Source organism: Nycticebus coucang, chromosome X (assembly GCF_027406575.1).
Source record: "Nycticebus coucang isolate mNycCou1 chromosome X, mNycCou1.pri, whole genome shotgun sequence".
In the NCBI taxonomy this organism is placed as follows: domain Eukaryota; kingdom Metazoa; phylum Chordata; class Mammalia; order Primates; family Lorisidae; genus Nycticebus; species Nycticebus coucang.
Window position 1 is genome coordinate 101,838,707 of NC_069804.1, and position 25,152 is coordinate 101,863,858.

Genomic DNA, 25,152 nt, shown 5'->3' on the forward strand with positions numbered 1-25,152 from the left:
AAATAATATTTTTAGTGAAAAGGCCATTTTTGATTAAAAAGCACTGGCCTCTCCTCTATAAAACCTGAGTAACCTGATTTGGAATCAGAAAAGTGACTTCTGGACTCCTTACCACATGATAATAGACCTGGCCCTAAGGTCATTTGAAGCACAATAACTGTCTCTCAGGTTAATTTACTAATCAATCTATTTCCCCCCTTAGCAACCACTTACCGCACGTATACTTTACAGTTTCTGCCCCTCCCCTTCTAAAAGGCATCTTTAAAGGCCAATGACTATCACTGAAACTTTGAGAAATCATTCTTGTGATTCCCCCCATGCACATGGTATTTGGAAATAAACACTTCTCTTCTTAATCTACTGTAACTGTGAGTTGATCTTTTCAGTGAAACAACCTAGGGGAAAAGAGCAAGTTTCTCTGGGACTCCCCTTCAGTTTGGCTCTGTGAGCAGGATCTCCAAAACCAGTATATTGCCCTGAAAGGCACAGCGGGAGAATTGGAACCTGTACACCAGCCAGCACATCTTGAGATATTTTACTTACCAGTTGGGCTCCCAGCCTTCTTCTCTGTGGGCTCTCATTAAGCAGATGGTAAAAAGATCTTTGTTCTTTCCATATTTAAGATTAATAAGAGAAATTTTTTTTGGTGAATAGTCTTATAAGCAACTCTCATATTATATTTATAGGTACTTTGTGGTATATGAATATTCATATTGTTTGATTCTATCTCCTCTCAGAAATAATTGTTATTGTTATTTTTTTCCACTTGTCCTTCTGTGTTGTTTTGTCTAAAGAGAGTTACTATAGGGTGGAACTCAGGCCTAGCCACCCCCCAGCCCAATGTTGAGACCAGCCCCACATACAAGCATTTATATGGTTCCTGCTGGTCTGGTTTTTTAAGACGAACTTTGTTGTGGGTCCCTGAAACAAAAACCATATGAGGTTTCCCTCTTGTCATGTTCTATGTCTCTTAGCTTGACTTTGTGACTGAGTGGGAGTTGTCTCCTCAGTCTTCACCATCCAGAGGGCATGTTTTCTAAGGAACACATGAGGTGGCCAGTCTGGAAAGACCAAGAGTCCAAGACATGTGAGATTCTAAGCAGAACACTGTGTGTACAAAACATGTCAAGCTCTGAGGAGTGAGTCTTTTGTTGTAGTCTATTCTAACATATGTCTATCTCTGAGAGTGAAATATTAGGAATTTTGGAAATGGCCCTTTCTATGAAGAGGCATTGGGCCTTATAAAAAGGCAATGAAATGGGGCAGTGCCTGTGGCTCAGTAAGTAGGGCACCAGCTCCATATACGAGAGGTGGTGGGTTCAAACCTGGCCCTGGCCAAAAAAAAAAGACAATGAATTGAGTTGCTTTTAGAATAAATATAATGTTGTAATTAAATGGCCAGAAGATAGATTCTTTAAACTGGAAATACTCCTTAATCTAAGGAAAATTTTAGAGAGTGCTCATCTTAAGCATTTGCCTTACTTATATTTATGAAAAAATCAAATTGTGGGCGGCGCCTGTGGCTCAAGGGGTAGGGCGCCGGTCCCATATGCCGGAGGTGGCGGGTTCAAACCCAGCCCCGGCCAAAAACCAAAAAAAAAAAAAAAAAAAAAAAAAAAAAAAAAAAAAAAATCAAATTGAAAGAAAAACATCAGTATTATGGCTATCTTTAAAAACTACCCCCCAGGGCAGCACTTGTGGCTCAGTGAGTAGGGCACCTACCCCATATACTGAGGGTGGTGGGTTCGAACCAGGCCCCAGCCAAAATGCAACAAAAAACAGCCGGGCATTGTTGTGGGTTTCTGTAGTCCCAGCTACTCGACAGGCTGAGGCAAGAGAATTGCCTAAGCCCAAGAGCTGGAGGTTACTGTGAGCTGTGACATCACAGCACTCTACCAATGGTGACGAAGTAAGACTGTCTAAAAAAAAAAAAATCTTATGAGCAGAAATCTGAATTAGAGGAAAAGTTAAAATCTGTCTCAACCTTAAACACCCTTCCAACTTATACTCCTCTCTATCCTCCATTGCCTGTCCCTGATCCCTCAGAAAATCTTTTGGACATTAGGCAGGGCCCTGGTTCCCTCCCTTCGTAAGGGTAAACAAAGGTATGAATGCTGGCCCCTGGTGTAAATGGCCACTCTCCGTATTGCTGTTTATACTATATTCCTATTTTTACCATATCTATGACCTCATTTTTATCCCATCTGTAACTTGTTTATAATTTGTCTGGAGAGAGAGACAGAGAGAGAGAGAGAAAGAGAAACACACAGGGAAAGTCCACCCCATTGTAAACTGCGTTTTTAGTATTTTAAGAAAGAGTACAAGAGACTCTGTGATAATTATGTCTCCAGAAAGATTGAGAACTTTGTATAAACAGAAATAACTCAAATATCTTGTTGTTCAGGTGATTGTGATATCCTTTCAGATAAAATTAATTTTAAACCTGTTATTAAAGTTCAAATGTTCAAAGATTATAAAATTACTACCTCTATAATATTTCTAAGTTTTCTAGATTTAACTGTAAACATAATTCTTGATTTTAAGTCTTGGAATTTCGTGAGGCATAGCGGCATGTCCCTACCATATTTAGGGCAGCAACTGCAAGAGTTTAGCCCACACAATCACTTCTTCTCTACTCCAACTTTGCCCCCTGATTATTCTAAGAAAAACTGGGTGTTCTAGTTTTCTACTTTCTGCCTTAAACTCTGTGCCTGATAAATGAATTAAAACACAGGTCCTGTCCTTTGTGGCTATCTTTAATGCCATATGGCCATGTGAAACTTAGGGAGATAAATGAAATTCATCAAAAAGAATGACTGTGCTATAGTTTTGTTACTAGAATTTCTTTAGTAAGCCCTTGGTCTGGAGAATTTAAAAATTAAGCTCATGAGCCACAGATCAGTGATAAAATGTGATTCTTTTGGAGAGACATGCAGAGAGAGTGGAGAAAGCCAGAACAACTGGCAGGGGAAAGGAGGCCCAAGTCACAGGTTTCCAGCCTGGGTCCTTTGTCTAGGGGTAATAATAGGCCCTGAGAGATATTTTGGCCAGGAATTGGTAGATGTAAAAATATTTTATAAACTGAATGGTTGTTCTAGCAAATGAATGAATGCAGCCCCTCACCTTGGACAAGGTTATTAAGTCTTTGCTGCTGTTTTTGGCTGGGGAGGAAATTAGGGTATTTGCTCCTCAGTCAGGGTGGAGCCATCCAAAATGCTTGGAACTGCTTTCTTCATGACCTTGCTGGGGCTCAGAAAGTATGGCCTGCAACATGTTTGTGCCTGGAGATAGGTGTCTAATGTCTGAGTTCAGCGGAGTCTGAAGAATGGAGGTTCCCTTTCCAGCCCTGAGTGGGAAAATCTTATATCAATGTTATATTTGTAAAATGTAATAATTTGGTTTAAATTATTGGAGAAACCAAGTCTTTGTCAAAGAATAAGATTATTGCCTTTTAAACCTTCTAATTATCAGTTTGGCCAAGTGAATGAGTAACTTTATAGTGAACTATGATCCTATTTTGTGGAAAATGAGTTTTTAATGGTAAGAGAAACTAGATAGAAAGGAAAATGGCATTGTGGAAGGACATAATGTTGTGTAATAAATTTTGTCCTGAAACAGAATGATTATTTAAGAAAGTGAAAGGCAAAGCAAAAGTTAAAAAAAAATTAGAATGTTTATAGATTGGCTGTGCAGGTTAAATGAAGTTCATAAAAGGGAATTTGTGAGAGTTTACATGTAATCCATTTTACTATATATTTCCTCTAAAATATTTTGGCTTATAATCTTATTTGAAGAAATATTTTAAGTCTTTTAACATTTGACAAACCTTTCAAAATCAAAACTCTAAATGAGGGGCTCAGCCCCTGTACCCACATGCACCGAGGTTGACTGGTTCAAACTCGGCCTAGGCCAACTAAACAACAAACAAGCACAACTCTAAATTTGGTCTTTTCAGAATATTAAGACCACTGAAAAACATGAGAAAAACAAATTAAACTTATTTAATTTATTAAAACATATAAGAAACATTGTCAAATATTAAATGGCGATTAATCTTGTGTGTGTTGTAATTATACATATGCTCCAAAATTATAAAGCATTTGTCTGTCCTAATGTATAAAGTGTTGGTCTATCCTCACCTATAAAGCATTGGTTTGTCCTAACTTATAAGGCACTGGGCTGTCCTAATATATATTGTCGATAATAATTTTAATTAATTAAAAAAAAAGAAAGTTTTCTGTAACTGTCTCCAAAGTTTGTCCTAAAGAAAAAAAAAAAGAAATATTAAGAGAGGCTAACAAATTCTCTTAAATTCAAATTCCTGATTTCTTTAGAAATTGAGTACCTTTGGGGTGGCACCTGTGGCTCAAAGGAGTAGGGTGTAAGCCCCATATGCCAGATGGCAGTTTCAACCTAGCCCAGGCCAAAAATTGCAAAAATAAAAAAAAAAAAAGAAAGAAGAAAAGTAAGAAAGAAATTGAGTACCTTTGGACTAAAAGCAGGCTTTTAGAACTTTCACTGGAAAGTTAACATGTCTATGAGTATTACTAACCTAACTTAAAACATAACACTTATGTGGTGCTAGGATAGTTTGTTATGGCTTTTTTGGTTTGAAATATTACGTATTTTTTCTGTGTTCTGCTTTCCACAAGTCAAGAAAACAATCTTCTATCCTTTGAGCTATTTGTAGCTTCTCAAGCAATGATGTACTTATGAGCAGAATTTGAAACATTTATTATTTTTCTCTCTCCTTGATTTCTCCAAATTTAAAAACCATTTTTAAGTATTTTTACTTTCTGAAAATACAGTTATTTGCATAAGTTCAATAAGAATCTGTTTTGTTCTATAGGACATAATGAAGACACTGGTTATTTTGCCAAGGCTTTGGCTGGAATAGCATTTCCAGAGTTGTCCAGACTGCATTAAGGAATTAAAGTTGACTTTATAAGGCCAAAAAAAAAAAAAAAACCTTTGGATTGCATTTCCACCAGCAATGTAGAAGTGTTCCCTTTTCTCCAAATCCACGCCAACATCTCTTGTTTTGGGAATTTATTATGTGGGCTAATCTTACTGGAGTAAGATGATACCTCAGTTTTGATTTGCATTTCCCTGATGATTAAGGATGATGAGCATTTTTTCATGTGTCTGTAGGCCATGTGCCTGTCTTCTTCAGAGAAGTTTCTCTTCAAGTCTCTTGCCCACCCTGAGATGGGATCACATGTTCTTTTCTTGCTAATACGTTTGAGTTCTCTGTGGATTCTGGTTATTAAACCTTTGTTGGAGACATAACATGCAAATATATTCTCCCATTCTGAGGGCTGTCTGCTTGCTTTACATGTTGGCTGTGCAGAAACTTTTTAGTTTGATCAAGTCCCAGTAGTGTACTTTTGATGCTGCTTCAATTGCCCAGGGAGGGTCCTCCTCATAAAGTATTTGTCCAGGCTGATTCCTTCAAGAGTTTTCCCTGCATTTTCTTCTAGCATTTTTATAGTTTCATGTCTTAAATTTAAACCTTTAATCCAGTGAGAGTCTATCTTAGTTAAAAGTGAAAGGTGTGGGTCCAGTTTCAGTCTTCTTCAGGTCATCAGCCAGTTCGCTCAACACCATTTGTTAAATATGGAATCTTTTTCCTATTGAATGTTTTTAATTGGATTGTCAAAGATCAAATAATGGTAAGTAGCTGGGTTCATATTTATTGCACCCCAATTCATAATTGCTACGTCATGGAAGAAGCCCAAGTGCCCATCAACCCATGAATGGATCAATAAATTGTGGTATATGTACACCATGGAATATTATGCAGCCTTAATGAAAGATGGAGACTTTACTTCTTTCATGTTTGCTTAGAGGGAGCTGGAAAATATTCTTAGCAATGTATCTCAAGAATGTAAGAAAAAGTATCCAATGTACTCAGCCCTACTATGAAACTAATTTATAGCTTTCATATGAAAGCTGTAACCCTATTATAGGACAAGAATATGGGGCAAGGGAGGGGAAGGGAGGGGAGGGGGGAGAATGGGTGCAGGGAGGGTCATTGGTGGGACCACACCAATGGTACATCTTAGAAGGAAACTTACTAAATGCAGAATATAAATGTCTGAACACAATAACTAAGAAAATGCCATGAAGGCTACTTTAACCAGTTAGATGAAAAATTTTCAAATTATATATAAAACCAGCACTTTGTACCCCATGATTGCATTAATGTACACAGTACACAGCTATGATTTAATTAAAAAAAAAAAAAAACTTTGGAAATACTGGCCAGATACCCATCAATAACATTTTCTGATCTGTGGTAAGTAAGGAAGGTCACTTTCTAACATCTCCAGGAATTGAAATGTGTTTGGGGATTTCAAGACATGAGGAATTTACCCAACGCATACAGGTACCTAATGGCACAGATGAAACCTGGGCTCTAAAAGGTTTTCAACCAAAAAGCAGCAGGAGGACCTCCCAGGGGAGGGACAGCAACATCATCACCTGGTCCCCACCCTGCCATGATCCCATTGCACCATCGCACCACCATGCAAAAAACCACCACCTCCCTCCAAGGGGTAGAGGAGAAGCCATCATGGGGCAAGCACTCACCATTCAGCCATCAGGCACACAGTGGGTACAAGTGATGGAACCGAAAGACCTCTCGGCTACTACACCGCCTTGACCCCCGACGACTCCTCAGGAACATGCGTGCAGCAGACTCTGCAAGGCATGACCCCATGGGGGGGCACTGGGAGCAGGGAGGACTCCACCTTTGGCCTCAGGCACCTTGTGAAATAACCTGATGTGCTCCAGGGTCACCACAAAGGGCCAGACAGACCCAAGTGCTCACACACCAACAAAGGTGCATGACAGAGCATTGGGGGTGCTGTGGGGCAAGGCTGCCCATAACAGGACAACCACTGGCAGAGAGAAAGTGAGGGTTACCCACTGAATCAAAGAGGACAAACCCAACCCAGGCCCACAGGCCCAGGGACGGAGGTTGGGCCCAGATGCCACATCCACACAGGCCCCCACATATGCTGCCCGTGGGCAGGGAGGCCACAGGCAGAATAAGAAGAGCAGCCTCGGATCTATTAGTATAGAGTATAAATGTCTTAACACAATAATTAAGTAAATGAGATAAGATATATATTAACCAGTGTGATGTAAGTGTTCCTAATTCTATATGAAATCAGCACATTGTACCCCATAAATGCATTAATGTATACATGATCTATGTGCTAATGATTAAATAAAAGAAAAAAAATACATTCAATACACCTAACCATCATTATAGCTTAGTTTAGTCTACCTTAAATGTGCTCGGAACACTTATATTAGCCCATAGATATTGATAATTATAACACATATGATTTTAGATATAGATTTATAGTTGTAATTATTTTAGATATAGATTTTGGTATACACTATGTAGATTGATCCTGAAGTGAAGTTATAATAGCTGTTTAGGCAAAGTATTACTAATGGGAAATAAATAATCTTTCAACTTTAGTGTAGTTATTCATGCAATGTACTGTTGCGGTTATAAACTCAGATGGTATTCTTGAATTAGGGAAATTATGAAAATTGTTTTCGGTTTTATCCCCCTTTTATTCTGGCCCTCACATTTATGGGGTACATCTCACATCCACTTGGTATCCATTTTCTGTGCTGATCTTGTCTTCAATTTCTTTTTTTATTTTTTTAACCCCAGCTCTTCTTTTCACTTGCCCTGATATTTCTTTCCACTTTATTTTCTTTCCCATTGTTGGCTAGGGGGCAAAATCTTTTAGGAACAACACGGAGTACCAATAAATGTATTCTTATAATAAAAAAATAAATAAATAAAAGGCTTTCAAGTCTTAACCTGAGTTCCTTATAAAAGGTTCCAGCAAAGCCAATTTTAAAAGAAAGGAGAGCCTAGATAACTAATAATTATTCTTACTGCACTTTATGCAAATAATAAAACCCAGTATACTGAAGGTATAGTTTATTTAAGTAACTAAGTTAATTCTACTATAATTTATCATGAGTAAAAAGAGAAATTAGAAAGAAAAAAAGTGGTTCAAGAAGAAAAGAGGCTATTGCCCACCTACATTAAATCTCAGTCTTATATGTACTGTCAACTCATAAAATAACTGTTTTAACTGTTTTTCAAAATAGATCTGTTAAATGGGACTAAGAGACTGGTCAAATAGCATGGATGTGGAGAAAAGGAAACACTTCTACATTCCTGGTGGGAATGCAAATTAATACCTTCCTTTTGGAAAGACGTTTGGAGAACACTTAGTGATCTAAAAATAGATCTGCCATTCAATCCTATAATTCCTCTACTAGGTATATACCCAGAAGATCAAAAATCACATTATAAGAAAGATATTTGTACCAGAATGTTTATTGCAGTCCAATTAATAATTGCTAAGTCATGGAAAAAGCCCAAGTGCCCATCGATCCAGGAATGGATTAATAAATTGTGGTATATGTACACCATGGAATACTATTCAGCCTTAAAGAAAGATGGAGACTTTACCTCTTTCCTTTTGACATGGATGGAGCTGGAACATATTCTTCTTAGCAAAGTACTTCAATAATGAAAGAAAATGTATCCAATGTACTCAGCCCTACTATGAAACTAATTTATGTCTTTCATATGAAAGCTATAACTCAGTTATAAAGAATATGGGGCAGAGGGAGAGGGAGGGGAGGGAGGGGGAGGATGGTTGCAGGGAGGGTGATTGGTGGGATCACACCTACAGTGCATCTTACAAGAGTACATGTGAAACTTAGTAAATGTAGGATATAAATGTAAATATAAAAAATTCTAAAAAAAATAGAATTATATACAGCAGTTATATTTTCTCTGAAGGCTTAAGAGTCATCAAAGGTCACCTGTTGGCTATACTGAAAAAATTTGGGCAGTATTAAATGTTATCTGCTGTGTGTATATAGATACTTCAGGAAATATTAGGACCTGAATGAGAATTTTCCAGTAAATTGTGTAACTGTAACACTGCATACTATTGTGCCTAATCCATATACTCTGCTGAGCCTGCTGCTAGCAGAAGCCAAGTTGTTCACTGCCTGGACTTAAAAGATGCCTTTTTCAGTATAAGGCTGGCTCCAGAAAGCCAGAGGCTATTTGCTTTCCAGTGGGAGAGACCAGACACGAAAACTGTGATCCAGTACGTATGGACCAGTTTGACACAGGAATTCAAAAACTCACCCATGATTTTTAGAGAAGCACTGGCTAGTGACCTCCAGAAATTACAGGCTGCTCCAATGTGTAGATGACCTTGTATTATTCCACCCTACCCCATAGGGCTGTGACCAAGGCACAAACTGCCTTTTATGACTTTGAGAGTTATTTGGCTATAAAGTAGCTACATGAAAGGCCCAGATTTATCAATAGCAAGTACGTTGTCTATGATTTACTATCCAGCAGGGGGAGAGGAATCTAGGCATGGAAAGGAGGCAGGTCATTAATTGCCTCCCCACCCTAGGAGCCAAAAGCAAGTTTGGGAATTCTCAGGTGCAGTAGGGTTTCTACTGCCTTTAGAGTCCCAACTTTTCTATCTTGCCCAAACCCTTGCATAAGACAAGTAAAGGAGAGGAGGGAGAGCTCTTAAAATGAGGAGGAAATCAGAAATGTGCCTTCTCCCAGATGACTGCACCTGCACTGGGGCTACTACACTTGGTCAAGCCCTTCACTCTGTATGTCTCAGAGAGAGATAAGATGACTATGGGTGTATTAACCCAGGTGTTTAGGTCCTGACCAGGGCCTATAGCTTGCCTCTCTAAGCAGTAGGATGGAGTAGCAAAAGGATGGCCACCATGCTTATAGCCCTAGCTGCTGCTGCTCTCCTTGTGCAAGAAGCTAATAAGCTGACTCTAGGGCAGAATCTGAGAGTGGAAATACCCCTGTAGTCACTTTGATGGACACAAAGGGGCATTTTTGTCTCTCTAATGCAAGAAAACCCTGAACCCAGCCATGCTTCTTCCAGTCAGTGGAAGAGAAACTGAGCATGACTGTATGGAAGTTACAAATAATGTGTATTTTAGCAGACCTGACTAGCGTGACCAGCCTTGGACAGATGCAAACTGGGACTTGTATGTAAACTGAAGCAGTTACATGATGGTGCAAGATGAGCAGTGGACTGGGTATGCAGTGGTTACCTCAACAGAGACTGTAGAGGCTAAGCCCCTACCCCAAGGAACATCAGCTCAAAAGACTGAGTTAATTCTATCTACTCAAGCCTTAAGAATTAGATCAAGAGAAAAGTATGAATATCAACACAGACTCCAAGTATGCTTTTCTGACTCTCACAGTATATAGGGCATTGTACAAGGAAAAGGGACGATTAAATTCTGGGGAAAAGGACATTAAGTATCAGTAGACGACACTTCAGTTGCCAGGGGCAGTATAGAAACCCGGGAAGGTGGTAGTGATGCACTGTCATGGGCATCAAGAAATTGCTTCTACCATCACTAAAGAGAACACTAGGGTCATTACTAAGGTGAAAAGGGCTGCATCCAAACTGTACCAGGTGTTGCAAATGGCTCCCCTCATTTCCTGAGTTCTGGAGCTGTCACCTATCTGCTCCTGAGAAGAGAAAGAATAGTTGGCAGCAAAGAGGAGCCAGGAAATGGAAGGAGAATGAATAAAGTTGCCAGATGAATGAGTAGTTGGGACTGAGAGAGGATACCCAAAAAGGTTGAGATCTAGGGAAACAGGTCTTCTCAAGGGGACTGTTGCATGACTGTAGACATGAACAAGCAGCAGCTTTGCCGTGGGTGTAAACTCGCTCCTGTAATTATTAAGTCAAGAAACAGACTTAACACCATGGGATGACATATAGCAAAATTCTTTATTCCAAGTTTTAGTTTTATACTCTTCCATTCACGTACACACCTAATCCATTATCTATTAGTTTCATCATCTTATCTTCTTTTTTACATATCTGTAATTTAACTTGAAAGGAAATATTTATCCTATCAATGCAATCACTTGTGTAGTAAATTTCTTAAACAGTGACTAGGTTTTGAGCAGGTATCTAAAAGGAGATCACAAAGATGAAAATAGCCACAGGGGAATTGAATATCTTCAAGCATTCACTCAGTTTACTCAGTATGAAGTAATGAATGTGACCTTCCTTCAGGGCAGAGCACCTATAGACCTCTGACAATATGTTGTTAACATATGTCAACCCTCTGGCCCGTATCTCTGGGGAAGGGCGGCATGCCCTGTGATCTCAGGCTTCACAGGGTGTACTGCTTCAGAGAAAAGGCCTAAGAAATTCATAACTCCAAAAGCCTAACTCTGCGACTAACCCAGGGGGGTCCAAGCCTCTTAAGCCTCTGGAAGAAAAGCATGTCATTTTAAACTCACACTGAATTTACTTTGTGTGCTTGATGTAGGATGTGTTTGTTTTTAAATATTATCCTACAGGGACCACAAGGATAAACCTGCAGGGTCCTCTCTATGGTGACTTGGCTCTTGGGAATTTGTAAACTTAACTGCCTGAAACTTAGAAATTTCCAATTTCTGTGAAATCCTGTAGTTCTGTAGGGGCTGGAATAGCATCTCCCACTTGATTCAAACTGGCCAGTAAGAAGGGTACCTGTGGGGTGGAACTTTTTGACTGTCAATAAAAAGAGAAAGACCAAGCCAGTCGAGGAGCAAGGCCAATTGGAATTCTTTTATTTCATAAGCTCCCGGTTGGTGAATAAGCCCTTCCTCTTATAAACATGGTATTTGGGTGCTCTTTCTCTCCCTTGGGCCTCGTCTTTCTGCTAAATTTTTGGTTCCCTGATGGGGGGGTCAAGATCACCCTTGGAGAGAACACACACTTGGAATTTGCTGTCAATCCTCTGGACACCCACGTGGGGGCCCCTGATCAGCCTCAGTGACATGAACCACTGAGAGTGCCAGGGAGGCAACTTGGCCCACCTGTGTGGATGCCTCGGCTGGGTGGAGAACAGACCCCCTTGGTGGGTCTTCAAGGAATCAAACACTGGGAGGAACTGGCATGCAGGAACAGGTACCTACACAGGGAGACATCTAAGGCAAGGTATGATCAATCTGGGGATCCTACTACAGTTTCAGTAGAAGAAGGAGCCTGATCAACTCCTTTGGCATTAGATCACTGGCAGGTCTGTTGAGAGGTATGTGAGAGTGTGTGCATGTGGTGTGACTGAGAGAACTCTGAGGGTGAAGTTGGACCTCCCGTTACAGGGCCTAGCAGAGTGTTGGTTTGCCTCCTATGGGTAAGTGGCAGCTCGAGTGGGAAATCAAGGCTGCCCAGGTTAAGAAATGGGTTGGAATTGAGTGCATGTGAGTGCTTGGGAATGACCGAGCTGGGTAACAATAGGTGGGGTTTTGCCCCCCCTCCCATTCATAAGCTGAAGCAAATGTGTGAGTGTGCCCTTCTTCCCTGTTCCAATTTTGCCCCCTGGCTATTCTTAGAGAAACTGGAAGTTCCAGGTTTTCTAATTTCTGTCTTTGGTGGCAGACACATGGCCATGTGGGTCTTGTGGGGAAATGAAAAGAAAGGATGTTATTGTAGTTTTGTTACTGGAATTTCTTAAGTGAGTCTTTGATCTCAGGAATTTGAGAATTGAGCCTGCGGGCCACAGATCAGTGATAAAATGGCATTTTGTTGGACTGAGGGGCATACAGAGGGAGTGGAGAGCACCAGAGCTATTGGCAGAGGGGCTGTGCCTTGAAAAGGGTTGGAGTTTGGGCAGTCCAGTGAGTTCTGGATAGCCCTTGAAAATCTGGGGAAGAGAGTATAAATACTGTGCTGGGCAGGGCAGCAGATCCCTAATGTGAACAGTCACTTAAAGTGGGTAAAAGGCCCAGGGTGGAGGTTTCTTGCATGAGTACTTTGTCTAGGGGTAAATAATTGGCCCTGAGAGTTATTTTGGCCAGGATTTAAGAAATGGAAAAATACCTTTATAAACTGAATGGGTGGTCTAGCAAATGAATAAATGCAACTCCATATTTTGGATAAGGTTATTAGTTCTTTGATGAAGTTTTTGTATGAGGAGGGGATTAGGGTGTGTGCTTCTTAGTGAGGGTGGAGCCATCCAAAATGTTTGAGATTGCTTTGTTCATGACCTTTCTAGGGCTCAGAGGGCATGGCTTGCAACATGTTTGTGCCTGGTGATGGGAGTCTGATGTCTGAGCTCACTTGAGCCTGAAAAATGGGGGTTCCCTGTCCAGCCCTGAGTGAGAAAATCTTTTATCAATGTTATATCTCATAAAATGTCTCTCATTTGTAAAATGTAATAATTTGGTTTTTTAAATTGTTGGGGAAACTGATTCTTTATCAAAGAATAAGATTCTTGCCTTTTAAACCTTTTCATTATCAGTTTAGCCAAGTGAATGGGTGACTTCATGGTAAACTGGTATCCTGTTTTGTGGGAAGTGAGTTTTTGAGAGAAAGATAAATTAGACAAAAAGGAGAATGGCATTGTGTAAAGAAAGAATCTTGTATGATAAATCTTGTCCTGAAACAGAATGGCTGTGTAAGAAAGTGAAAGGCAGGGCAAAAGTTAAAGAAAGTTTAGAATGCTTGTAGATTGTCTATGCAATCTACAAACAATGTTTGTAGATTAAATGAAGCTCATAAAAGAGAATTTGTGTAATGAATTTGCATGTGATTCAGGTGACTATGTATTTCCTTTAGTCTTTTGGATTGTAACTTTGAAGCAATGTTTTAAGTCATTGATATTTGACAAACCTTCTAAAATCAAAACTCTAAATTTGGGGTTTGATGCCCGTAGGACAGTGGTTGCAATGCCAGCCACATGCACCAATACTGGTGGGTTCAACTTTGGCCCAGGCCAACAACAACAATAACAACAAAAAGCACAACTCTAAATTTGGTCTTCTTGAAATACTAAGACCACTGAAAGTCATAGGAAAAAAAAATTGATTTATTAAAAATACATAGAAAACATTGTCAAATATGAAATGGTAATTAGTTTTGTATAGGTTATGGATATTTATATGTTCCAATATTATAAAGCATTTGTCTGTCCCAATGTATAAAGCATTGGTCTGTCCTCACCTGTAAAGCATTGGTCTGTCCTAACATATATTGTAGGTAATAATTTTAATTTTTCTAAAAAAGAAAATGTTTTTTATGTAACTGGCTGAGTCCAAAGTTTATCCTAAAAAGAAAAAGAAATATTAAGAGATGCTAAAGAATCTCTCAAATTCAAATTTCCAATTTCTTTGGAAATTGAATACCTTCAGACTAAAAGCAGATTTTTAGAACTTTCATTGGAAAGTTGACATGCCTATGAGTATTGCTAACTTCAAACAGAATAGAAATCAGTTACATGGAACTGGGCTAGTTTGTAATGGCTTTTTGTTTGAAATATTGTTGATTCTTTCTGTGTTCTGTTTTCCAGAAGTCAAGAAAATAATTTTCTGTCTTTTGAGCTATTTGTAGGTTTTCAAGCAATGTATGTACTTAAGAGCAGAACTTGAAACATGTATTTTTTCTCTTTCCTTGATTTCTCTGGAATTTGAAAGCCATTTTTAAGTATTCTTAATTTCTGAAAATATACTTATTTGCATAAGTTCAATAAGAATCTGTTTTGTTCTATAGGATATGATGAAGGCACTGGTTATTTTACTGGAATTTGGCTGGAATAGCACTTCCAGAGTTGTCCAGACTGTGTTAATTAATTAAGGTTGACTTTATAAAGCTAATAAAAAAAACCCTTTGGAAAACTGACCAGATACCCATCATTAACATTTCCTGATCTGTGGTAAGTAACAAAGGTCGCTTGCTGACAGTTCCAGGAATCGAAATGTGCTTGGGGACCACAAGAGAAGAGGAATTTACCCAATGCATACAGGTATCTAAGGGCACAGATCAAAACTTGGTTCATGGGCAGCACCTGTGGCTCAAGGAGTAAGGCACTGGTCCCATATGCCAGAGGTGGCGGGTTCAAACCTAGCCCTGGCCAAAAACCAAAAAAAAAAAAAACTTGGTTCATGAAAGGATTTCAAGAAAGTCCAGCCTGAGATTCTTTATAAAAGGTTCCAGCAAAGCCAATTTTAAAGGAAAGAAGAACCTAGATGGCTAATAATTAATTAATCCTACTGCACTTTATGTAAATAATCAAACCCAGTATATTGAAGGTTCAGTTTATTTTGGCAAATAAGTTAGTTCTGGTATAATTTGTCTTTAGTAAAAAGAGAAATTGGAGAGAGAAAAATGATTGAAAGAGAAAAGAGGCTGTGGCCCACCTGTATTAGATCCCAGCCTTGTCTGTACTGTCAGCTCAAAATAAGACATAACTATTTTACTAAATTGATCTGTTAAATGGGATGCAGAGACTGGCCAAAGAATATAGAATTATATACAGTAGTTATATATACTCTGAAGGATTAAGACTCAACGAAGGTCACCTGTTGGCTACAATGGAAACATTTGTGCAGTATTAAATGTTATCTACTGTGTCTATATGGATACCTCAAGAAAAATCAGGACCTGAATGAGAATTTCCCAGTCAATGGTGTAACTATAACACTGTATTCTACTGTGCCTAATCCATATACTCTGCTGAGTCTGCTACCAGGAGAAGCCAAGTGGCCCACTTGCTTGGACTTAAAAGATGCCTTTTTAAGTATAAGGCTGTCTCCTGGAAGCCAGAGGCCGTTTGCTTTCCAGTGTGAGAGACCAGACATGAAAACTGCAATCCAGTACACATGGACCAGCTTGCCACCGGGGTTCAAAACGCCCATGCATTTTGGAGAAACACTGGCTCATGACCTCCAGAAATTCCCAGCTGAGGAATTAGAATGTGTACTGTTCCAATACGTGGATGACCTCCTTTCAGGGGACTCTACCCAGAAGGGCTGCGCCTGAGGCAGGGACTGTCCTTTATGACATCTAGAGGTATGTGGCTATAAAGTGTCCAACCTAAAGGCCCAGATTTGCCAGTAGCAAGTACATTCTCTAGAATTTAATATCCAGCAGGGGTAGAGGTATCTAGGCATGAAATTGAGGCAGGTCAATAATTGCCTCCCCACCCCCATGAGTCCAAAGCAGGTTTGAAAATTCTTAGGTGCAGTTGGCTTTTGTCATATTTGGATCCCCATCTTTGCTTTCTTGGCTAAGCCCTTGTATGAGGCAACTAAAGGAGAGGAAGAAGAGCCCTTAAAATGGAGAGAAGAACAGGAACATGCCTTCTCCCAGCTAATGATGAGCCTAATAAATGCACCTGCATTGGAGCTACCAGACTTGGCCAAGCCCTCCACTCTGTATATCTCACAGAAAGGAAAGATATCTGTAGGTGTGATAACCCAGCCGGTTGAGTTCTGGCCAAGACCTGTAGCTTACATCTCTAAGCAGTTGGATGGAGTGGCAAAATGATGACAAGCATGCTTATGGGCTCTAGCTGCTACTACTCTTCTTGTGCAAGAAGCTGATAAGCTGTCTCTAGGGCAGGATCTCAGAGTGAAAGTACCCCACTCTGTGATCACTTTAATGGACACTAAGGGACATTTTTGGTTCTCTAACGCAAGAACACCCTGAACCCAGCCACACTCCTTCCAGTCAGTGGAAGAGAGACTGAGTATGACTGTACAGAAGTTATAGATAATGTGTATTCTAGCAGACCTGACTTATGTGACCAGCCTTGGACAGTTGAAAACTGGGACTTGCATGTGGACTGAAGCAGACACTTGACAGTGCAAGGTGAGAGGTGGGCTGGGTATACAGTGGTTACCTTAACAGAGACTGTAGAGGCTAAGCCCTACCCCAAGGAACATTGGCTCAAAAGGCTGAGTTAATTGCCTTGACTTGAGCCTTAGAACTAAATCAAGGGAAAAATGTGAATGTTTTTCTGACTCTCCAAGTATACAGGCATTGTACAACACGGGACTATTAATTTCTAGGGAAAGGGACATTAAGTGTCAGCAGGAGATACTTTAGTTACGAAAGGCAGTATAGAAACCCTGGAAGGCGGCAGTGATGCACTGTCTTGGACATCAAGGAGATGTTTCCACCATCACTAAAGGGAACACTAGGTTTGATACTAAGGCAAAAGGGGCTGCATCCAAATTGTGCCAGGTGTCACAAGTGACTCCCCTCTTCCCCTGGTTCTGGAGCTCTCACCTATCTGCTCCCAGGAAGAAAATGAACAGTTGGCAGTGGAGAGGAGCCAGGAAATGGAGGGAGAATGGATAAAGATGCCAGATGAACAAGTAGCAGTCCCCCAGGTTCTAGGAGCCACCTTGATGACAAGAGTATTTGATGAAGTTGCTGGTCCAGTACCTCTACATCTCCAACCTGGAAGCCCTGGCCAAAACTGTCAGTCTGCAGTGTGTCACCTGAAGCCAGTTCAATGTGCACCAAGGACTGACAGTACCCCCTGGAATCCAGTCCAGTCTTATGGAGCAACGCCCTTCAAGAACTTCCATGTAGACTTTACTAAAATGCCCAGCTTTAGAAGGAACAAGTGCTTGCTGGTGATGGTCTATCAGACTTGGAATAGGTAAAAGTCTTCACCACCAGGAAAAAAAAGGACTCCTGAAGTAGTAGAGTATTGCCTAGAAAAATCGTCCCATGGTTTAGGTTGCCACTCTGGTTTAAAATTGACAATGGGCTAACCTTCATAACAGAACTAGTGCAAATAATAAGCTAAAGCTTTGAATAACTTATAGGCCTCAAAGCTTAGAGAGGGTAAAGTGCATGAACAGGACCATAAGTACAGAAATTGGTAAACTCTGCCAGGAAGCAAAGCCTAATTGGATACAGGCATTGCCGCTGCTATTGTTCAAAGAGGCATCTGTCAATCCTCTGCAATTTATCAGGAACTCCTAAAAAAACTTGGAAAGACTGAAGTGAATAGACAAAAACTCTAGAAAGAATAGCAAGGAAAATCTCCACTGGGGTTATTAACTGTGTTCTTTTTTTTTTCTTTTTTCACATTGTTGAGCACTTTATTTATACAGAGATACTCTTTATCCACAATTTCTAAACCTCACCATACAAAACAAAGTTACCCCACATTTTCCCCTGGGTAATGGTACCAATGTCTAAATAAGGTTTAGAATCAGATGCATCTTTCATATCATTGCTTCTGAAATTAATTCAAATGTTTAACTTAATATTAAATTTACTTATAAACAAAAATAAAGAGAACATCTCATAGGTGATTATAAAAATTAGAACTTCTAATCATCTTCATAATTCTTTGAAATGATCCCATTAAAAATTAAAATTTGGTTTTTACACAGTGGTTTCCTCAGGAAAAATATGAACACTTAGATTAAAAAAAAGATATAATATCCAAAACAGAAACTTTCCACAAGTAGAAAATAATGATTTCCCTGATCATTACATTCTTTATAGCTATTTCCTTCTAGCAGACATTCATTGAGAAGAAAAGCTTAAATCTTTACTTAAAAGTCACTGTGGATGGGTCAATCTAATGAATTTTAGATCCAGGTATTCCTAATGATTGCAAGAAAAAGGACAGCATCTGTTCCCACCAGATAACATTTCGTCTGAGTCAATTCTGTTATGTGAAAGTGACCGTGACATTAATGGTCAACAAAAACAATTCTTGTATTTCTGGAGATAAGTCTATGGATCATCACTGTCAATGTTAAAAGTCACAAGAATTTGGGAGAAACTGCATTCAGCCCTCATAAAACAAAAAGAAACCCAACCAGACTGCCTTTGTCTATTCCAAATAAAATTACTCTTCAGATACCACGTGTAACTGACTAAATCTTGAAATACAAGAGTTTATACTTTTTTGCCCTTTATACATTTTTGAAATTACAAAAGCCCTGAAAATAATTCAAATGAGCATATGAAAAACAAAACCAGCAGTTCCATAGGCTAAGGGGAGGTGTTCTCTGAGCATGAGGTTCTTACGTTGGCAGGATAATACATCCCAGGGTATGATGGTGCGGCCTGTCCCTTAACAGCGACTGCCTCTTGGCTTGTTCCCTTCACAATTCTGTGAGGAACTGGTTTCCACTGATATGAAGGAATTCAGGGAAAACAAATCTACACAACAGTGTCAACTGAACTCTGCCCATTCATTTCCTTAAGCTAAACAAAGTGTTACCATCTCGGTCATCTTCATGCACAAATACAGTACTCTGCTCAAAAGCTTCTCATTAGAAATGTTAATCTCCTAACAATTCCAGCTGTAGTAAAGGCCACTTTTCATTTCATTAAACATATTCTAGAATGACAACCTTGTCAAAGAATTGAAACTGTATCAACATTCACAGGTACAGCATAACACACTTCCCTTTCTTCCTCTTTAACAAGACCAAACACATGCATACCAGGAGGCCCCAAATTTAAAAAACTTAAAAAAAAAAGTTTTCCATCCAGAAAAAGTGTGATACACCAAACATTTTAAAAGAGGATTATGTTCTCAGAAAATACGAAACATTAATGGATAAAATGAACATACAATGTATAAGTAAGAAAGTAACTTGTACATAAAAAAAATTTCTCAAGGGAACCAATCTGAACTTCAATACAATCTATGAGTAAAAATGTATGGTTACATTATAGTGTACAATTATGAGTTAAAATGTATTTAAATTTATAAAGAAATTGAAATATAGTACTGTAAGGTTATTCAAAGAATGTTTTCAAATGTACAAACAATAATAAAAACACACAGAAAAAGCTTGGGCAATGTGCAACTTTAAAAATAACTATCACACCAGCCAAACAAATCCTTAACCACTTTTTAAATGGATTCATTTATACAATTTCAATGCAAAGACAATATTAAAGATATTAAAACAAAAAATACTCTTCAGTGTCTGACTCACATTTTGTCCCCAAATCTTTTCACGTTTAATAGTTGCAAGCAAAGAATTTTAAATGGTTCTCAAATAGTTTATGTCTATATTTATTATAAGAAGTATATTTGAAACTACAATGCTAAAAACTAAAACATATACTTCAAACTTAAAATAATCACAAAAGTTCACAATTGTGTTCAACTCAGTGTTCATAAATTACTGAAACCCAAGCAAGTCACATGTTCAGATACTTTTCCTCAGGTTTTGAATCTATCCTGAGGTATGCCAAGCTGCCCCTTCCATATTTGGTACCAACAGTCTACCTGAACACAATTTATCTGCAGAAAACTCTAAACAATTCTAAAAACCTTTATCCATTGAAAACCATCCTGTTTCTTTTATTCTCCAAACATGCAATTTGATTTTTCCAAAGTCATTTGGGGGTTACAAGGTGATTTGGATTGGTACAAAATGAAGCTTATATGAAAACTGGTTAGGGATTCAAAGCCCATGAGCTCTGAATATTAATCTTAACACCCAGACATAAATGGGGAGGTATGATTTGCACAAAAATACTTTAAATTATTATTATTATTATTATTTTATTTATTTATTTTTTTTTTTTTTGTAGAGACAGAGTCTCACTTTATGGCCCTCGGTAGAGTGTGGTGGCCTCACACAGCTCACAGCAATCTCCAACTCCTGGGCTTAAGCGATTCTCTTGCCTCAGCCTCCCGAGTAGCTGGGACTACAGGCGCCCACCACAACGCCCGGCTATTTTTTTGTTGCAGTTCAGCCGGGGCCGAGTTTGAACCCGCCACCCTCGGTATATGGGGCCGGCGCCTTACCGACTGAGCCACAGGCACTGCCCCTTTAAATTATTTTTATGTTCTTTGTGGTCTTGCACTGTTTAGTTGCTCGCAGTGCACGCGTGCGTTCTCTTTGCTACATCGTACACGTAGGTGACGTCTGGTCGCTTCTCTGGATCTGGGTTGATGCACGTATTCACTAACTGTCTAGTTCCTCTGAATAGTGATCTGAAGGAAGAGGTAGGTAGTCACACTGTTCTATCTTCTTACACAGAGAGTATAAATTCATTTTGTCACCATAGAAAGGACTCTGTAATGCAGCCATCTCATACAGCAGACAGCCCAGAGACCAGATGTCAGATTTGAAGTTGTATCCATTTTCATGTATTCTCTCTGGAGACATGTAATAAGGTGTACCCACTAAATAATGTGCAGCTGTGGTTTTGGAGCTGAAAAACCGGCCAAGGCCAAGATCTCCAAGTTTTACCACCCCAGTGGCTGTAATGAACACATTAGCTGGTTTTATATCTCTATGCATGACTCTTCAAGAATGCATGTGTTCCAATGCACTGTAGAGCTGAACAAAGTACTTCCAGACAGTTCTTTCCAGAATTAGCTTCTTTTGCTTCTTAAAATGCTTTATCATTCTGGATAGATCACCAGCATCTGCTAATTCCAAAACTATGTTTAGTTCATTATCCTCAATGAATGATGCATAATATTTAATTACATTTGGATGGTTGAGTTGTTAAGGAGATGTATTTCTTTGATGCAATCAGCACGTGCTTTGGCATCCATTAAATCAAATATCTGTACGTTTTTTAAAGCTACTGGTACTCCATCCAAGAGACAGGCTGCTCTATAAACTTCACTAAATTGTCCACGAACAATTTTCTTTTCTATTCGAAAGTTGGCTAATGTATTATAGCCCATATCTGGTCGTAAGGTCTTCTGTAGCTGGAACTGAGGAACAGGTGGCCCTTGCATTCCTTGAGATTGCTCATTCATTGTCTGAAGCAACAGCAACTTTAAAACTCAGGAAGTTGGGAGTTTTCCATTCTCCCGCCCGGGAGGCACCCAAGGCGGGCAGCGGCCAGGCGCCGCCCTAAAGGCTCGCTGGGCCGGGGGCTGTGGCTGCGAGGCCCAGAGCTGATCAGCCACCTCCAGCCATGCCACCCCCACGGACACTGCAGGCGCTGGCACCCACCCTGCTCTTGGCGGCGCCGGCCCATCCTTCCGCAGCTCCTCCCATGGCCTCCGCTGTCCTCAGTGTAAACATCCTGGCATCCCCGAGGAGAGGGGCAGGGCAGGCGCCCATTAACTGTGTTCTGTTTAGTGTTTTGTGTCCGTACATCCTTTCTCTCTGGAGAACCAAGGGGACCAAATCTAGGTCCAGAATAAGAACCTTATCCCCCTGTGGGCGGCACCTGTGGCTCAAGGAGTAGGGCGCTGGTCCCACATGCCGGAGGTGGCAGGTTCAAACCTAGCTCCAGCCAAAAAAAAACAAAAAAAAAACAAAAAAAAAAAAGAAAAAGAACCTTATCCCCCTGAAACCTAGGTAGAAAGGACTTTACACCCTCATCCTGACAACAGGCACAGCAGCAAAGGTAAAGGAATACTCAGCTGGTGTCATCACAGATGGCTGATAGGGTTTCACTGCCCTTTGGAAAGTAAAGGTAACTTTTAGGACAGTCAACATGCCCTGCTCCAGCCACATACTGGGAGCTGGCTGGTCAATGCACAGCTGAAGCCTGAGGAAACTCCTCAAAGGACTTGTCTTAATTGGTTTTGGACTTTAGGAAAAGGGGGAAAAATGTCACAGGGAAAAGTAAAAACTCATGTGTATATTAGCCCACCACCACGGTACTATTAAGGCCTGAGTAGAGAACCCAAGAAGAGTCACAATCCCTAAAACTTCAGTGCTAAAAAGTAATTAATGTTGGCACCTGAAGAAACAAACTGATATTGAGACCCCAAATTAAAATATATTGGAGTTGCAAAAGGGGGGAATGAGAGAAGATACCCAAAAAAGGTTGAGATCTAGGAAAACAGGTCTTCTCAAGGAAACCACGAGGATACACCTGCAGGTTACTCTCCATGGTGACTTGGCTCTTGGGAATTTGTAAACTTAACTTCCTGAAGCTTAGAAATTTCCAACTTTTGTGAAATCCTGTAGTTCTGTAGGGGCTGGAATAGCATCTCCCACTTGATTCAAACTGGCCAGTAAGAAGGGTACCTGTGGGGTGGAACTTTTTGACTGTCAATAAAAAGAGAAAGACCAAGCCAGTTGGAGAGTGAGGCCAATTGGAATTCTTCTATTTTATCAGCTCCTGGCTGGTGAATAAGCCCTTCCTCTTATAAACATGGTGTTTGGGTGCTCTTTCTCTCTGTTGGGCCTCGTCTTCCTGCAACAGGAACATAGGCGTCCACCACAACCCCTGGCTATTTTTTGTTGCAGTTTGGCTGCAGCCAGGTTTGAACCTACCACCCTCGGTATATGGGGCCAGCAACCTACTCACTGAGCCACAGGTGATGAACTCCCCCCAAAAAGTAACTTTCAAAGTAATCGACATGCCCTGCTTCAGCCACATACTGGGAGCTGGCTGATTAATGCAGGGCTGAAGCCTGAGGAAATTCCTCATGGAACTTCTCTTAATTAAACTTTGAACTTTAGAAAAAAAATTGTGATCAGTACACCCAGACCACTAAGATGGAACTCTTTTACTAACCTATTCCCAGAAATGGGAGACTAACTTCATAAAGTATAAGGAAATGTACTTAGATATGTTCCTTTCTACTTATTTATTTTCATCCTAACTTATATACTTGGATGTCTTTCAGTCATCTTATTCTAAATTACTAATCCACTCTCTTCATAGTTACCAACTCAGCTCTTAATGTATGAAACTTCTAAGGAAGTTCCAAATGAGGGGAATGAAGGAGCTAAGGAAATTTCACCCCAAAATATGATTCCTTAGTATAAAGAATATTTTCAGTGAAAATGCCATTTTTGATTAAAAAGCACCAGATTCTCCTCTATAAAACCTGAGTAACCTGATTTAGAATCAGAAAAGGGGCTTCTGGACTCTTTCTCACATGCTAATACACCTGGCCCTAGGGTTATTTGAAGCACAATACCTTTCTCTCAGGTTAATTTACTAATCAATCTATTTCCCTCCATCTACCCATCCCCCCCTTAGCAACCACTTACTGAACATGTACTTTCCACTTTATGTCCCTCCTCCCTTCTAAAAGCATCTTTAAAGGCCACTGACTATCACTGAAACTTCAGGAAATCATTCTTATGATTTCTCCCCATAAGCATGGTATTTGGAAATAAATCTTTCTCTTATTAATCTACTATAATTGTGCTTTGATCTTTTCAGCAAAACAACCTAGGGGAAAAGAGCAAGTTTCCCTGGGATTCCCCTTCACCTGTATACTATTCATGTGCACCCACGCTTCCCAGCTTTCCTCTCAACATTCACTGTCCCCCAACAACTAAAAACTCTGGAAAGACTTCCTCCCATCCAGGACCTGTGTGAGGGACCAACTGATCCCAGTTGATCAAAATAGCTTGCCTAATTCATCAGATTTCCACCTCTCTCCATCTACACTGTATAGTGCTCACCACCTCCTCCCTGGTTCCCGTGCCAGGTATGGCTGGATTCTCTCTTTATCCCCAGTTGTTCTAGGAGAACTCAGCTGAATAATTCTTCTGGCATGCTGTCTTGCTCTACCCTGCTATCTATTTTCTTAATAGAAACAGAAAATTGAATAGGTAGCTTTTGCCAGAAAAGGATGCTGAATTTTGTCTAATCCTTTTGCTACATTAGTTAAGAGGATAGTATTGTCTTTGCTTTTGCTTTAATTTATGTGGTGAATTTCATTTATGGATTTACATAGGTTCAACCAATCTTGCATTCCTAGAATAAAACCCATCTGATTGTGGTATACAATTTGTTTAATGTGTAGCTCTATTCTGTTTGCTAAAATCTTATTGAATACTTTTGCATCAATATCCATTTAAAATATTGGTCTATAGTATTTCTTTTTTGTTGGGTCTTTTCCTGGTTTAGTAATCTGGATGCTATTTGCTTCATAGGACCTGTTGGAGAGGATTCCTTACTCATCTGTGTCTTGGAATAGGTCATGTAATGTAGCCACTACTACCTCTTTAAAGGTTTGGTTGAATTCTTATGTGAAACAATGTGATCTGGGGCTGTATTTTTGGGGGAGAATTTATATTGTTGGTGAGATTTTATTGTTTGATATATGTCTATTCAAAGTTTCTAATTCTTTCTTGTTGAGTTTAGGAAGGTCGTGTGATTCCAGATATTAGTGTATTTTCTCTATGTTTTCAAATTTCTAATCATAGAATTTTTGTAGTAATTGTTGAGGATATTTTGTATGTTTGTGGTATCTGTTGTTATTTTCCCTTTGTTGTTTCAGATTGAGGTTATTAGCAATCTTACTCTAATATTTCTGGTTTGTTTGGTCAAGGATTTATCTATTTCATTAAACTTTTCAAATTACTAATTCTTTTTTTCATTTATC

General features: G+C 39.6%; 1 pseudogene; it reads right to left on the reverse strand.

Moving 5' to 3' along the window:
• Window positions 1–20,695: 20,695 nt before the first annotated feature.
• Window positions 20,696–21,643, reverse strand: LOC128577769 (serine/threonine-protein kinase Nek7-like; annotated as a pseudogene).
• Between the last annotated feature and the right edge of the window lie 3,509 nt (window positions 21,644–25,152).